Genomic DNA, 13,368 nt, shown 5'->3' with positions numbered 1-13,368 from the left:
AACCCCAAGATAAATATGGATGATACTGTCTCCCCTTTACCTTACACTTTGTGGGGAAAAATAGAAGCTATTAAGCTAGTTCTGACCCCCAAACTAAATTTAATCTTCAGCACGACTCCTTTCCCATTTCCTTGCAATCTCTATAAAGTTAGTCTAAAACAAAATTTTTATGGAAACAAAACTCCATGTACAGTATTAGACAAGACTTAAGAGTGGGGGTCAACATATGTCACCATACAGCTTTCAGAATCTCAAGGAGCAGGACATTCCTAGGTGGCTGGAATTACATCAATATATCCTTGCCCAATTTACTTCCTTATAAAAAGATCACTATCTACTGAAGGCCACCAATAAGATCCAAATATCAGCTTTGAAACAGAAACTCAAGAAGGAATTAGATACAATTGAAGAAGCACCCAGGATTACTCATTTCCCAGCCAATTTACCACCACCACCACTGCCTCAGAGAATGAAACGGAGAAATAGATGGGTCACAATAGGCTCTGGTAGACTAAGATCCGTGACAGAACACTCACAAGCTGTCCGGTCTCAAAGCAGCAACTAGGTTTGTGAGCCCTTGGGCCGCTGCCAAGGAGTGGCAGGCAAAACCACCCCAACCAGCACTGGGCTAACACACACACAAAGCAGGGACTGCAGACAGGAATAAGCAAAGCAGGAACACACTGGACAAGAACACGGCTTCACCTGCACTTGACCACCCTTCCCCAGGAGTTTACCCCCTGGGTGCAGGTGGCCGGCAGGACTTACAGGACTGGGCAGGAACTGGATACCAGCAGGAAACACACAACAGAGTCAAGACTACAAGCTGCCAGGCAGCCACTAAGACAAACACAGACAGGAGGGAGTCAGGACTAAAAGCTGCCAAGCAGCCACTAATAAAGAACACAGACACAAGACAAGGAAATGCAGACCAGAAACAAGACTAGGAACTAAATAAAACCAAAGCTAACTACACACAAACAAGAATCAGGCAAGAACTCAGCATAAAACTGGACTAGGCAGAAGTGCACAGAGCACACCCACATACCAGGGACCTTAGATGATGCAAAGGCAAACACAGAAGTTTCTAGGTGATTAATAAAGCCCATCAGCACCTGAGGCTCAGCTGCAGCAATCTCCAGGCAACTACGGGTGCTATTCAGACACAGACAAGTCTGGCAGCTGGAAGATCCGGACCGGACTGGGCTGGGCTGAAGCCTGAAACGGGTAGGGACAGCAAGACAGTCTATGGCAGCCACCAGTTCTGGCCACTAGAGGGCGAGAGGAGCACAAACCAAGAAGCAGGCAGAAAGCATACTGAAGCACAGAGTGGCTCAACATACACAGGTGCAGCACAATGGAGAAATCAGTGCCGTGCTGGAAGCAGCCAGCACACAGAGACAGAGACAAAGCTAACTCAGGAAGAACAGAAAAGCCAGCTTAGACGCTGACCGCCAGAAATAAGGTAAGCCTGAGAGGGGTTACGACCACAGATGTGACAAGGTTTGCCCCTGTCAAATTCTTTTGTAGCGTTGCATCATTATGATGCTGAAAAAAAGAAATACTGTTGTGGAACCAGAGGAAGTGAAAGTAGAAAAACCCAAGAAACATCCCCCAAATAATGACAGATTGATGAAAAGCAGAAAATTCTTACTGATCACAGAGTCCATTATCAGAGGCATTAAATTAGGAACACAGTTCAGGGTCCTAGTGAAGTGTCTTCCAGGATCTTCAGCTACAAGATGTACAGACCAAATACTGAAAAAGTGATCTGAAGAGAACAAGGCTTCAAATGCTGATGTTATAATTCACCTGGGGGGAAAAATGACCTGGCAAATAATAGCAAGTTTACAGAACAGGAGGGACAAATTTTTGGTTCGGACTGTGGCTTTTTCTGAAGTAATTCCTACATGGGGAAGGGAGAGGAAAGACTTTGCTAAACAGTGGAATTCAATAAGTGGCTTGAGTTTTTGTGTAAAGAAGGTTTTAGATACACAGGAGCATGGGGTAATATGTGGAAAAATAACAGTCTGTACTATAATGAAGGGCTACATCTTTCAGTGATGGGAAAGGATCCTTGGGGAGAAATTCAGACAGTATGTCTAGACATTTAAACTAGAGGGTGGGTGTGACAAAAGCAAAACAAGGGATTTCAGAAAGTCACCTCCAGAATAAACAATGGCAGAGGGAAAGATCACGTAAATATAGAAAACCACATTAAGCACATGGAAAGCAATGAGCACAAATGCTCAGTCTATAAGGTTCAAGACTTGCGAGCCCTGATGTTTGAAGAAAACTTGGATATTGTTGCTATTACGAAGACGTGGTTCAACGATTCCTATTAATGAGATGTGACCATACTGGGTTATAATCTTTTTAGGAAGGATAGAGGGCCGAAGAGGTGGAGGACTGGCACTATGTGAGAGAACATCAGAGCGGTTGAAATGCGGGGAACCTGGGAAAAGGAAGCAGCTTTACGGATCGTCCTGGAAAGAGGACGGAACCTGTATTCACACGGGGGTTATCTACAGACCTCCTGCACAAACGGAGAAGTTAGACAAGGATCTGATAGATGTTCAAAAGATTGGTACGAAAGGGGAGGTGCTACTGTTGGGAGATTTCAATTTGTCTGACTTGGATTGGAACATCCCGTCTGCAGAATCAGAAAGTAGGGAGATTATGGATGCCTACATAAGTAATGCCACACTGGGAAAAGACCAAGGGTCCATCGAGCCCAGCATCCTGTACACGACAGCAGCCAATCCAGGCCAAAATTCTCCTGGTATAAATCCCCTGTATCTGGTGTTAAATTAACCCCCAAATATCTAATATATTTAGGAGACCATTGAAAAGGGAAGTGAGACTATATTTCCTCTTGTAACCCTGCAGGGCACTGTATTAGCATGAGTTCTGATTTTTGAGTGTTAATCTTGAGACCTGCGACTTGTCCATACCCCTGAAGTATCGTCATCACTGCTCTCAGTGAGGGTTCAGGTTGTGAAAGTGTAAGCAGGACATCATCAGCATAAAGCATAATTTTAGTTTCTTGCCGCCCTATGCGAATGCCCTGCACCTCTGGATCTTGTCTAACCAAGATTGCCAGTGGCTCCATAGCTAATGCGAACAATAGTGGGGATAAGGCACACCCCTGCCTAGTACCTCTAAACAATTCAAATGAATCAGTGTATGTACCATTAATTCATAGCTGAGACATAGGGTGACGATAGAGCGCCATGACCCAACATAAGTATTGCCCACTAATGCCCACTTTCTTCAACAATGCAAACAAATAGGGCCACAGCACTCTATTGAATGCCTTCTCAGCATCCAGTGAGAGAAAGATCACCAGTTGTCCCACCTGTTTGATTTTGTCCAGTATATATTGTGCTCGTCTCGTGTTATCAAAAGTTTGCCTATTTGCTATAAATCCCTCTTGGTCCTCATGGACCAAGCGAGGCAACACCCTTTGCAACCGGTCAGCCAAGATTGTAGTTAGCATTTTTTAGTCTGTTCCCAATAGAGATATGGGCCGATATGAGCCGCAACTTTGTGGGTCTTTATGCGGCTTAAGGAGTAATACCACAGTGGCTAAACGCCACGACCGTGGGAGCACAGAGTCAAGCTGAATATCGTTGAACACTTTAAGCAAGATGGGTGCTAAGATAGATTCTATAAATGCTTTAACTATTACTATACCCATCTGCACCCGGGGCTTTTCCCCTGGGTAAACCTTTGATTGCTAAGGTCACTTCCTCTAGTGTTATGGGTGCTGATAGCAATTCTTGCTCTGCCCCTCTCAGGCTAGGAATGTCTACCGTGTCCAAAAAATTCTGTATAGCTTCCTCTGCCACCTGCCCCTCCGGTTGATAGAGCCTCTGATAATACTCAACAAATATTCTCTGAATCTCTTCTACTTGATCCCAGCTCTGCCCATCTTCCATTCTCACTCTACCGATGTCATTACATCCCCTAAGCTGTTGTAATTTATAGGCTAATAATTTACTCGCTTTATTATTAAACTCAATAGTATTCCTGTTGTGTCCGCTGCATTTGTTCCTTAATAACTAAGTTCCAAATCCAGTAGTTGAACTCTGGACCTATGTAATTCCTCTTGCTGTCTGGCCGTAGCCTGACCTTGTTTAATGTTTCTAGGTGTTGTACTGTATGTCTATAAGCTGTTTTTCTCCCTATGGTCTTTCCCTAAATATGCTTGCAATGCTATTACTTTCCCTCTAATCACCACCTTTAAGCTTTCCCATAGTATCTCTGGTGTTATTCCCGGTGTATCATTAAACTGTAAAAACTCCCCAATTTCTTTTTCAATTCTTTGTACATTTTGTGGGTCATCCAATAACCCATCAGGGAATTGCCAACTTCTAGATCTTGTACTCCTTGGAAATCGCCTCAGGGCTATTACTATCGGAGCATAATCGGACCAGGACCGGGTGTAAATCTCTGTAGATTCTGCCTGGGTAACTATGCCTGCACTTCCCATCCACATATCTATTCTCGAATATGTATCATGTGGAGCAGAATAGCACGTATAGTCTCTCTCGCCCATATGCATTACCCGCCAAATGTCCACCAACCCCCAGTGATTCAGAAATTGGAGTAGTTTATCCCGCTCTGGCTGAGCATATCCAGCCACTCCGGTCGAATTATCCATCGCGGGCTCTATTGTCAGATTGAAATCTCCACCTACCAATATCTCCCCCTGTACACATCGCCCGAGATGATTGCCAAGGGCAGCATAGAAATCTCCCTGGGATTGATTTGGAGCATATATGTTAACCAGTGTATAAGACTGCCCCCCAAGGGACAATACCACTATCACAAATCTACCCCCAGTATCCCTTTTTACCTCCTGTATTACCCAGCTACGGCCTTGCCTAAAAAGGATCCCCACTCCTGCTGTCGATTCGAAGCTAAATATTGGTGAGGATATCCCTGATTATATAATAAATGTTCATGTCTGGGCAGCAGATGTGTCTCTTGTACAAACAATATTTATTTAATTTATTTAATTGCATTTGTATCCCACATTTTCCCACCTTTTTGCGGGCTCAGTGTGGCTTACAATACATTGTAAATAATGGAAATACAGTTTGTTACATTGCGATTATGGGTTACATTGTGAAAAGTTAAGAAGATAGAGTCAGATCAATCACCTTTGGTGCGTAGAAACTATAGGGTAAGACGTTGGGGAATTGCTACGGTGATGGAATAATAGCAGGAGGGCGATGGGGTAAACAGTTTTTATCTATGGGTAGATTGTTAGAAGGGAGAGAGTACGTGGAAGTGGAGTACGTGAGGTATATGTCTGCTCCCACCCTCTTTGCCTCCCTAAATAGCCTCCTACATTTTATGGGGGTATTAAGGCCCCTTGCATTGAGGGATAAACAGGTTAGTTCTATCATGGGGGTTTACAATCAACCTCCCTATTCAGCTTCCTGAGACTCTGCCTCCAGCATATATGTAAAAAGAAACCCCCTCTGAGATACCCCTTTTCCCCATTCCCCCCACATCCCCCCCTATCTAACCGATGAGTCAACTTTATCCCACCTCTGAAAATAGAGAACGGTGACCAACCACATGCCAAGCATTGCACACAACTTCCCCATATATAACCATATTCCCTTCGCACCCTTACCCACCCTCTCAAAAGCAACATCCAATTCTTATATATTACCACTACACCAGTCCCAATATTCAAGTCATGTTGTTCTGCGAGGGTGTCAACTTCTTGTCTGATTGCTGTCTGGTAAGGCGCCCTTTGCCTCTCGCCACTCTTGTCCAGCGCTGTCGGGCCGGCCGAGATGTCAAATCCAGACTGCTGTGTTCTTCCGCACCCCCCACGGGAGCCTCCACCTCCGGCCATGTGGCACGTGCTGCCTCCATGTTTAAAATCCGGTTCCATTTTCCTTCTTGGTTGTAGGCCAGAGCAAATGGGTGCTGCCACCTGTATACAATTCCTTTGTCCCGCAGGTATCTGGTGAAATTCTTCATCTCTGCTCGTCGTTTTAGTGTGGCCAGGGCCAGATCTCGATATAGTTCAATAGGGAATGTATCCCATTGCAGAGCTTCCTTTTTGCGCGCTTTGTGGAGTATCGCTTCTTTTACCTTATAATCTGAGAAGCAGGCAATAATGTCTCTTGGTGTATTAGCTCATCCTCGCCATTACTTTATGAGCCCGATCCACTTTAATTGATTCAGGGGCCACTTCTTGTCCGTCCTCAGACAGCAGCATGCTCACGATTTGCTGTGTGACCTTTTCACAGTCCAAATATTCTGCCTGTTCTAGAACCCCTCGAATGCGGATGTTAGATCTCCTTCCCCGATTTTCTAAATCTTCAATCTTCTCCAACGATCTACATACCGCTTGATGTTCTTTCAATGTATGTTCTACCGTGTCCAGAGCCTCCTGCTGGCCCTCCACGTGTTCATCAAGATCTTCCACCCGTCGACCCAGCTCTGTAATCTCTCCGCGGAGGTCCGCTGCTAAAGTAGCAAAATCCTCACGGACTCCTTTAATATTGGAGCGGATCACATCCAGCAGAGCCCAAAAGTCTTTAGCAGACAGTTCTCTTTCCTCCGTACTCTCACCGGGTGAAGCAGTACCCCCGATGCTAGCAGTTTTTCCCCGCTCTTCGACAGGTGCCATCTTGTCCACGCTCTGATGCAGTACATATGTAAAGTCTTTTAAAGACATGCGGGACCCCGCCACTTCTCTTCCAGACATCTCTGCCCGCAGTAAGTCTTCCGCTACAATTATTTTAATTTTCTTCTCGTTATATTCGTTTCCAGCGGTTATATATGATGAAGCTTCTAGGCTGGCATGCGGAGCTATTCTCTCACACCGCCATTGCTCAGCGTGATGTCACCACTCTCCTCTTCACCACGTTCTCTAGCAACGAATTCCAGAGTTTAATTATGCATTGGGTGAAGAAACGTTTTCTCAGATTTGTTTTAAATTTACTACACTGTAGTTTCATCGCATGCCCCCTAGTCCTAATATTTTTGGAAAGCGCGAACAGACGCTTCACATCCACCTGTTCCACTCCACTCATTTTATATACCTCTATCATGTCTCCCCTCAGCCGTCTCTTCTCCAAGCTGAAAAGCCCTAGCCTCCTTAGTCTTTCTTCATACGGAAGTCGTCCCATCCCCGCTATCATTTTAGTCGCACTTCGCTGCACCTTTTCCAATCCCATTATATCTTTGAGATGCAGCGACCAGAATTGAACACAATACTCAAGGTGCTGTCGCACCATGGAGCGATATAACGGCATTATAACATCCTCAAACCTGTTTTCCATACCTTTCCTAATAATGCCCAACATTCTATTCGCTTTCCTAGCCGCAGCAGCACACTGAGGTTTCAGCGTATTATCGACGACTACACTCAGATCCCTTTCTTGGTCCGTAACTCCTAATGTGGAACCTTGCATGACGTAGCTATAATTCGGGTTCTTTTTTCCCCCACATGCATCACCTTGCACTTGCTCACATTAAACGTCATCTGCCATTTAGCCACCCAGTCTCGTAAGGTCCTTCTGTAATTTTTCACAATCCTGTCGCGAGTTAACGACTTTGAATAACTGTGTCATCAGCAAATTTAATTACCTCGCTAGTTACTCCTCTCTCTAAATCATTTATAAATATATTAAAAAGCAGCGGTCCTAGCACAGACCCCTGAGGAACCCCACTAACTACCCTTCTCCATTGTGAATACTGTCTATTTAACCCCACTCTGTTTCCTATCCTTCAACCAGTTTTTAATCCACAATAGGACTTTTCCTCCTATCCCATGACCCTCCAATTTCCTCTGTAGCCTTTCATGAGGTACCTTGTCAAACGCCTTTTGAAAATCCAAATACACAATATCAACCAGCTCCCCTTTGTCCACATGTTTGTTTACTCCTTCAAAGAATTGAAGTAAGTTGGTAAGGCAAGATTTCCCCACACAAAAGCCATGCTGACTTGGTCTCAGTAATCTATGTCCTCGGATGTGCTCTGTAATTTTGTTTTTAATAATAATAGCCTCTACCATTTTCCCCGGCACCAACGTCAGACTCACCGGTCTATAATTTCCCGGATCTCCCCTGGAACCTTTTTTAAAAATGAGCGTTACATTGGCCACCCTCCAATCTTCCAGTAACACGCTCGATTTTAAGGATAAATTGCATATCACTAGCAGTAGCTCCGCAAGCTCATTTTTCAGTTCTATCAGTACTCTAGGATGAATACCATCCGGTCTAGGAGATTTGCTACTCTTCAGTTTGCTGAACTGCCCCATTACGTCCTCCAGGCTTACCGTGAAGTCAGTAAGTTTCTCCGACTTGTCCGCTTGAAATATCATTTCCGACACCGGTATCCCACCCAAATCTTCCTCGGTGAAGACCGAAGCAAGGAATTCATTCAATCTCTCCGCCACGTCTTTGTCTTCCTTGATCGCCCCTTTTACCCCTCGGTCATCCAGCGGCCCAACCGATTCTTTTGCCGGCTTCCTGCTTTTAATATACCAAAAAAAATTGTCAAAGTGGCTTGCTCAGACAAATGGTGACTGAACCCACAAGGGAAGGGTCTATGCTGGATCTAGTGCTCACAAATGGAGAAGCGTTTCCAATAACCGGGTGGGTGCCCACCTATGTAAGTGATCATCACACGATATGGTTTGATACAAGGACAAAGGCAAAGTGCAGATGCACAAAACTCAAAGTACTGGATTTCAGACTTACTGATTTTGATAAAATGGGGGGGGGGGGGGGGGGGAGGGGAGGGGAATACCTGAAGGAGCTGTTGGAATGAGAAAGCGTAGGAGATGTGGAAAAACAGTGGTCCACGCTAAAGGCTGATATAAATGTGGTGACTAATCTTTATACGAGGAAAGTAAACAAAGAGAAACAGGATGCCTGTATGCCTATATGGTTCTCCAAACAAGTAGCGTTGTTCAAGAAATATAAAAGAATGCAATAAGAAGAGGAACATGGAAAAGATTATTGGATTAAACGCAAAGAAGTGAAGAGGAAAATATGGCTAAAGATGTAAAGAGGTGACAAGACCTTTTTCAGATATACTGGAGAAAGGAGAAAACATAGTAATGGAATTGTGAGACTGAAAGATAATGCAAATGGCTAGGAGGATAAAGCGAACGTGCTAAACAGTTATTTGTCTTCAGTGTTCATGGAGGAAAATCCTGGAGAAGGACCGTAATCGGCTGATGAGTGATGAGGGAACATCTGGGAATGGAGTAGATACTGTGCTGCTTACGGAAGGAGGTTTATGAACTTGAGAATCTGAAGTGGACAAAGCTATGGGGTCGGATAAGATACACATCCCAGGTTATGAGGGAGCTCAGCAAGGTCCTTGTGGGACCTCTTAAAAAGATTTTACAGATCTTTAGACGGGATAGGTACAGCGAGATTGGAGACCAGCGGATGTGGTCCCTCTTCACAAAGTGGAGACAGGGAAGCAGTGGGAAACTAAAGACCAGTAAGTCTCACATTAGTGGTAAAAATAATGGAGTCGCTGCTGAAAGAAAGGATAGTTACCTTTCTAGAAGAAAACAGGTTACAGGACCCAAGGCAACATGGCTTTACCAAAGGAAAATCCTGCCAAACTAACCTCATTGACTTCTTTGGCTGGATGAAGGACGTGCGCTAGATGTAATCTACTTGGATTTCAGCAAAGCCTTTGATACGGTCCCCCACAGAAGACTTATAAGCTGAAAGGGTTGAACTGGATAGGAAACTGGCTGACCAACAGGTGGAAGAGAGTGGTGGTAAATGGAATACGCTCAGAGGAAAAGGAAGGTGAGCAGTGGAGTTCCTCAGGGGTTGGTGCTGGGGCCTATTCTGTTTAATATATTTGTGAGAGATATTGCTGAAGGGTTGGAAGGAAAGCTTTGCCTTTGTGTGGATGACACAAAAATAGCCAATAGAGTGGATACCCTGGAGGGAGTAGATACAATGATAAGGGATTTCCAAAAGTTAGAAGAATGGTCGAGGGTCTGGCAGTTAAAATTTAATCACTTTTTTTTTTTTAATAATTTACTCCATACAAATAATGTAAATGTCAAATTTCTATTATAATAGAACATAGCCCAACATACACATTCCCTTTTGTCTGGGCAAAGCTCAATCCTGCTTACACACCTTTATGGGCCAAATCGCTCACATACATTGTAAATCATCATCTCATAATATTTTAAGCCATATTGTCCACACATGTCATATGGATCCTCCTAAGATCTGAAATATCTGGTCTTCCTGATATTACCAGACATCTGTCCAAAAATAAGAGAAAAAATTCCTCCTCAATCTGCACCATATGATCCTAATACCGTGCAGATCTGAATCTCTAATATAACCCAGTTCCACAATTTCATGTGGCAGAAAAAAAAAAAAAAAAGCACATCCCACAGGACAGTTGTATACAATCTTTTAATCCACAATGGCATTGCGCAATATACTCCCTTTACAGCAATATTCTGGCAGGCAGGAGAGCTTCACTCAGTCCATTAAAAGTAAACATCGCCCCAAACGTTGCACTGTTCCTGGATGCGTGACCGCATTTTGTGGTACTTCAGGAGGAACTACTTCCCATGTAATCTATAAATGCCAAAGCACATCATAACCACTCATCCAATGATATCCTCTCTTATCATACATATTCTTAGTACTATTCACGGATGCTTACCAGCAGGACTACCGTCAAGTCAGTCCCGGATCTCCACTCCTCAAGTTTCATGCCCGCACATTCTACTTCCTGGGTTAAATAACTGAACTCAAAGTTGATCCACCCTAACCCCACTCTACCTCCAAGTGGAGTCCATTCGGGGCCACCATACTTCAAGAGAAGACATGCGAGACTAAAGGAGCCTCTTTTTTCTGATGTCTAAGATTACTTATGTGCTCAGCCAATCTCTGCTTTAATTGGCGTTTCGTGTGGCCAATGTAATACAGAGAGCAGGGGCACATAATACAGTACACCCCTTGACCACTACTACACGTGGTCTTGCTTTTTAAATAAAACTTCTTGGTGGTACCCGGAATGGACAAACAACTGGTGGTCAAAGAGTGTTTACAATAAACACACCTCCCACAAGGGGAGTGCAAGCCTAGAGAAAATTCAGGTCAGAGTGTTTACAATAAACACCTCCCACAAGGGGAGTGCAAGCCTAGAGAAAATTTATCAGTCTCTTAAGGATTTCTCCCAGGTTAGCTTTGCGTCTACACACAACCTTAGGGTGCTCAATGAACACTGGGTGCACAGCAAGAATATGCCAGTACTTGTGAATAATACGCCCTATCTTTGGCACTTGATAGGAAAAAGGGAGCACACACGCTAGAGAATTATTTAACAAGCTCCTATTTAGGAAAGTACAGGGAAGGTCTATGCGCGAATAATGCCCTTTTATATGCTTTAAGCACCCCCATGGGGTAACCCCTTCGTAAGAATCTTTCCATCATATACCACGATTGTATTTTAAATTCTGCAGTAGAAGAGCATAACCGCCATAATCTAAGGAATTGACTGACAGGAACACCTCTCCAAAGAATCATCATAAAAACTCGAATAATGGAGCAAAGTGTTCCTGTCGGTCCCTTTCCTAAAGATTATGGTTTCAAACCTACCATTCAATAGTTTTTGGATATTTAAAATCTGAAAACTATCTCCTTCTCATCAATCCAGGTTGTAAACTTGATGTGCGCATCCACTGTATTTAAATGCCCAATAAATGCCTGGAAGTCGCTCATTGATCCCCTCCAAAACATGAGGGCCTCAACTATATACCTCTCCCAAAGCAAAAATATTGCCACAATATGGTGAGGTATATACATGATTATTTTCAAATTGCATCAAATAAAGACACGCCAAGGGCGTGACAGTGGCCCCCATGGCCACTCCACCCTTTTGTATATAAAAATTCTGCTAAACCTCAAAATAGTTGTGGCAGATGACCAAAGACAATAATTCCCACAATACTGTTATCTTGGAGACTGGTACCTGAACTTCAGCAAAATACTCACAAGCTAAACTATTACTGCATTCTGCGGAACATTGATATACAAGGTTACCACATCGAGCACCACCAAATAAACACTGTCCTGCCCATCAAGCGCCACAAAGTCCAACATCTGAATAAACTGAATGGAATCCCTAACATAGGACACTATTGGGCATCCAGGGGGATCCATCAGCGATTTATGCACCTTCGGGATAAAGTAAATATAGGGAACCCTAGGGCAGCATAGAAAGCACTGTTCTCTACTTGAGAAAATTCCATTTATCACCGCAGTATCTACACATTCCCTAATTTTTTGTTGCAACTGAACTGTAGGATCATAATCTATTGTAGCTGTCTCAAGCCCTCAGCAATATACTTTTCCCGGTCCATAATCACGATGGATTCTCCCCTTATCTGCCCTCTGAACAACATGGTTATTTGTTAGTTCCCAAATACACCATCTATGGTTAATAGACCCAGATTAAACATACTAGCAACTTGTCCGTTTAACCTACTCAGATCAAACTAATTTTTGAAATGCCATGATGGAAGAATCTGCAGGTCCAGGGGGTATCCACTGATTTTTTGCCCATACTGGGGAAATAGTCTTGCTCACCTGAGAATCCCCAAAGAAAAGGCGCAATTTAAGATCTCTGAAGAATCTATATAACCCCTGCCGGGTACTAAATGCATCATACATGCTTGATAGGACAAATGAAAGTCCCTTAGATAACTCCTTCTGAGTTGAAGACAAAACTAGCACCTACCACTCAGGTGCCAATGCAGAACCCCTCACAGTAGAATGGTCTCAGAATGTGGCTCTAACATGAAATTAGAGAACCAAGAATACGGCTACATGCTAAAATCAAGCAACAAACAAATTACTGCTCATTGCATTGACTCCAACTAAAGAAAGATTTTCCATAGTTTGTCTAGTGGCACCCCCCCCCCCCCCCCCCAAAAAAAAAAAAAAATATTGCTCTCATGTCTCATTCCCCCCCCCCCCCCCCCCCCCCATCCTACCTGAATAATAAAAAAAAATTAAAAAAAGTCTCTGGTGTCTAGTTAAGACCCCTAACCCCAATGCCCAGAACTCCACAGACCTGTACCTCAAAACACAAGCAATGCCCACTCATTCCTGCTTCTGGGTACAGCCAACTTTGGAATTGCTTGGTGCATTCCAAGAGTACCATGCAAGGCTAAGCACTGGCTTTATGAATATGATTGCACCAAAAGAGTGAGCATTGCTCCTGCCTTATAAAGGTAAAGGGTCTGGGGGACCCCACTAGGAACCTTTTTAAAACCAGGTCAATCAGGCAGTGCCACTAAGCACCAGGGCAACTTTAAATTGCAAGGGA

At 43.8% G+C, this 13,368-nt stretch overlaps 1 protein-coding gene across 1 annotated transcript in view; it reads right to left on the bottom strand.

Annotated features, from left to right (window-relative positions):
• The window catches only part of TALDO1 (transaldolase 1), a 144,311-nt gene that overhangs the window by 124,351 nt on the left and 6,592 nt on the right, over nucleotides 1–13,368 (bottom strand). The gene's annotated exons all lie outside the window — the stretch shown is intronic.

Source organism: Microcaecilia unicolor, chromosome 4 (assembly GCF_901765095.1).
Source record: "Microcaecilia unicolor chromosome 4, aMicUni1.1, whole genome shotgun sequence".
Lineage (NCBI taxonomy): Eukaryota > Metazoa > Chordata > Amphibia > Gymnophiona > Siphonopidae > Microcaecilia > Microcaecilia unicolor.
The sequence above is the reverse complement of the archived record's forward strand: the minus strand, read 5'-3'. Positions and strand labels throughout refer to the sequence as shown.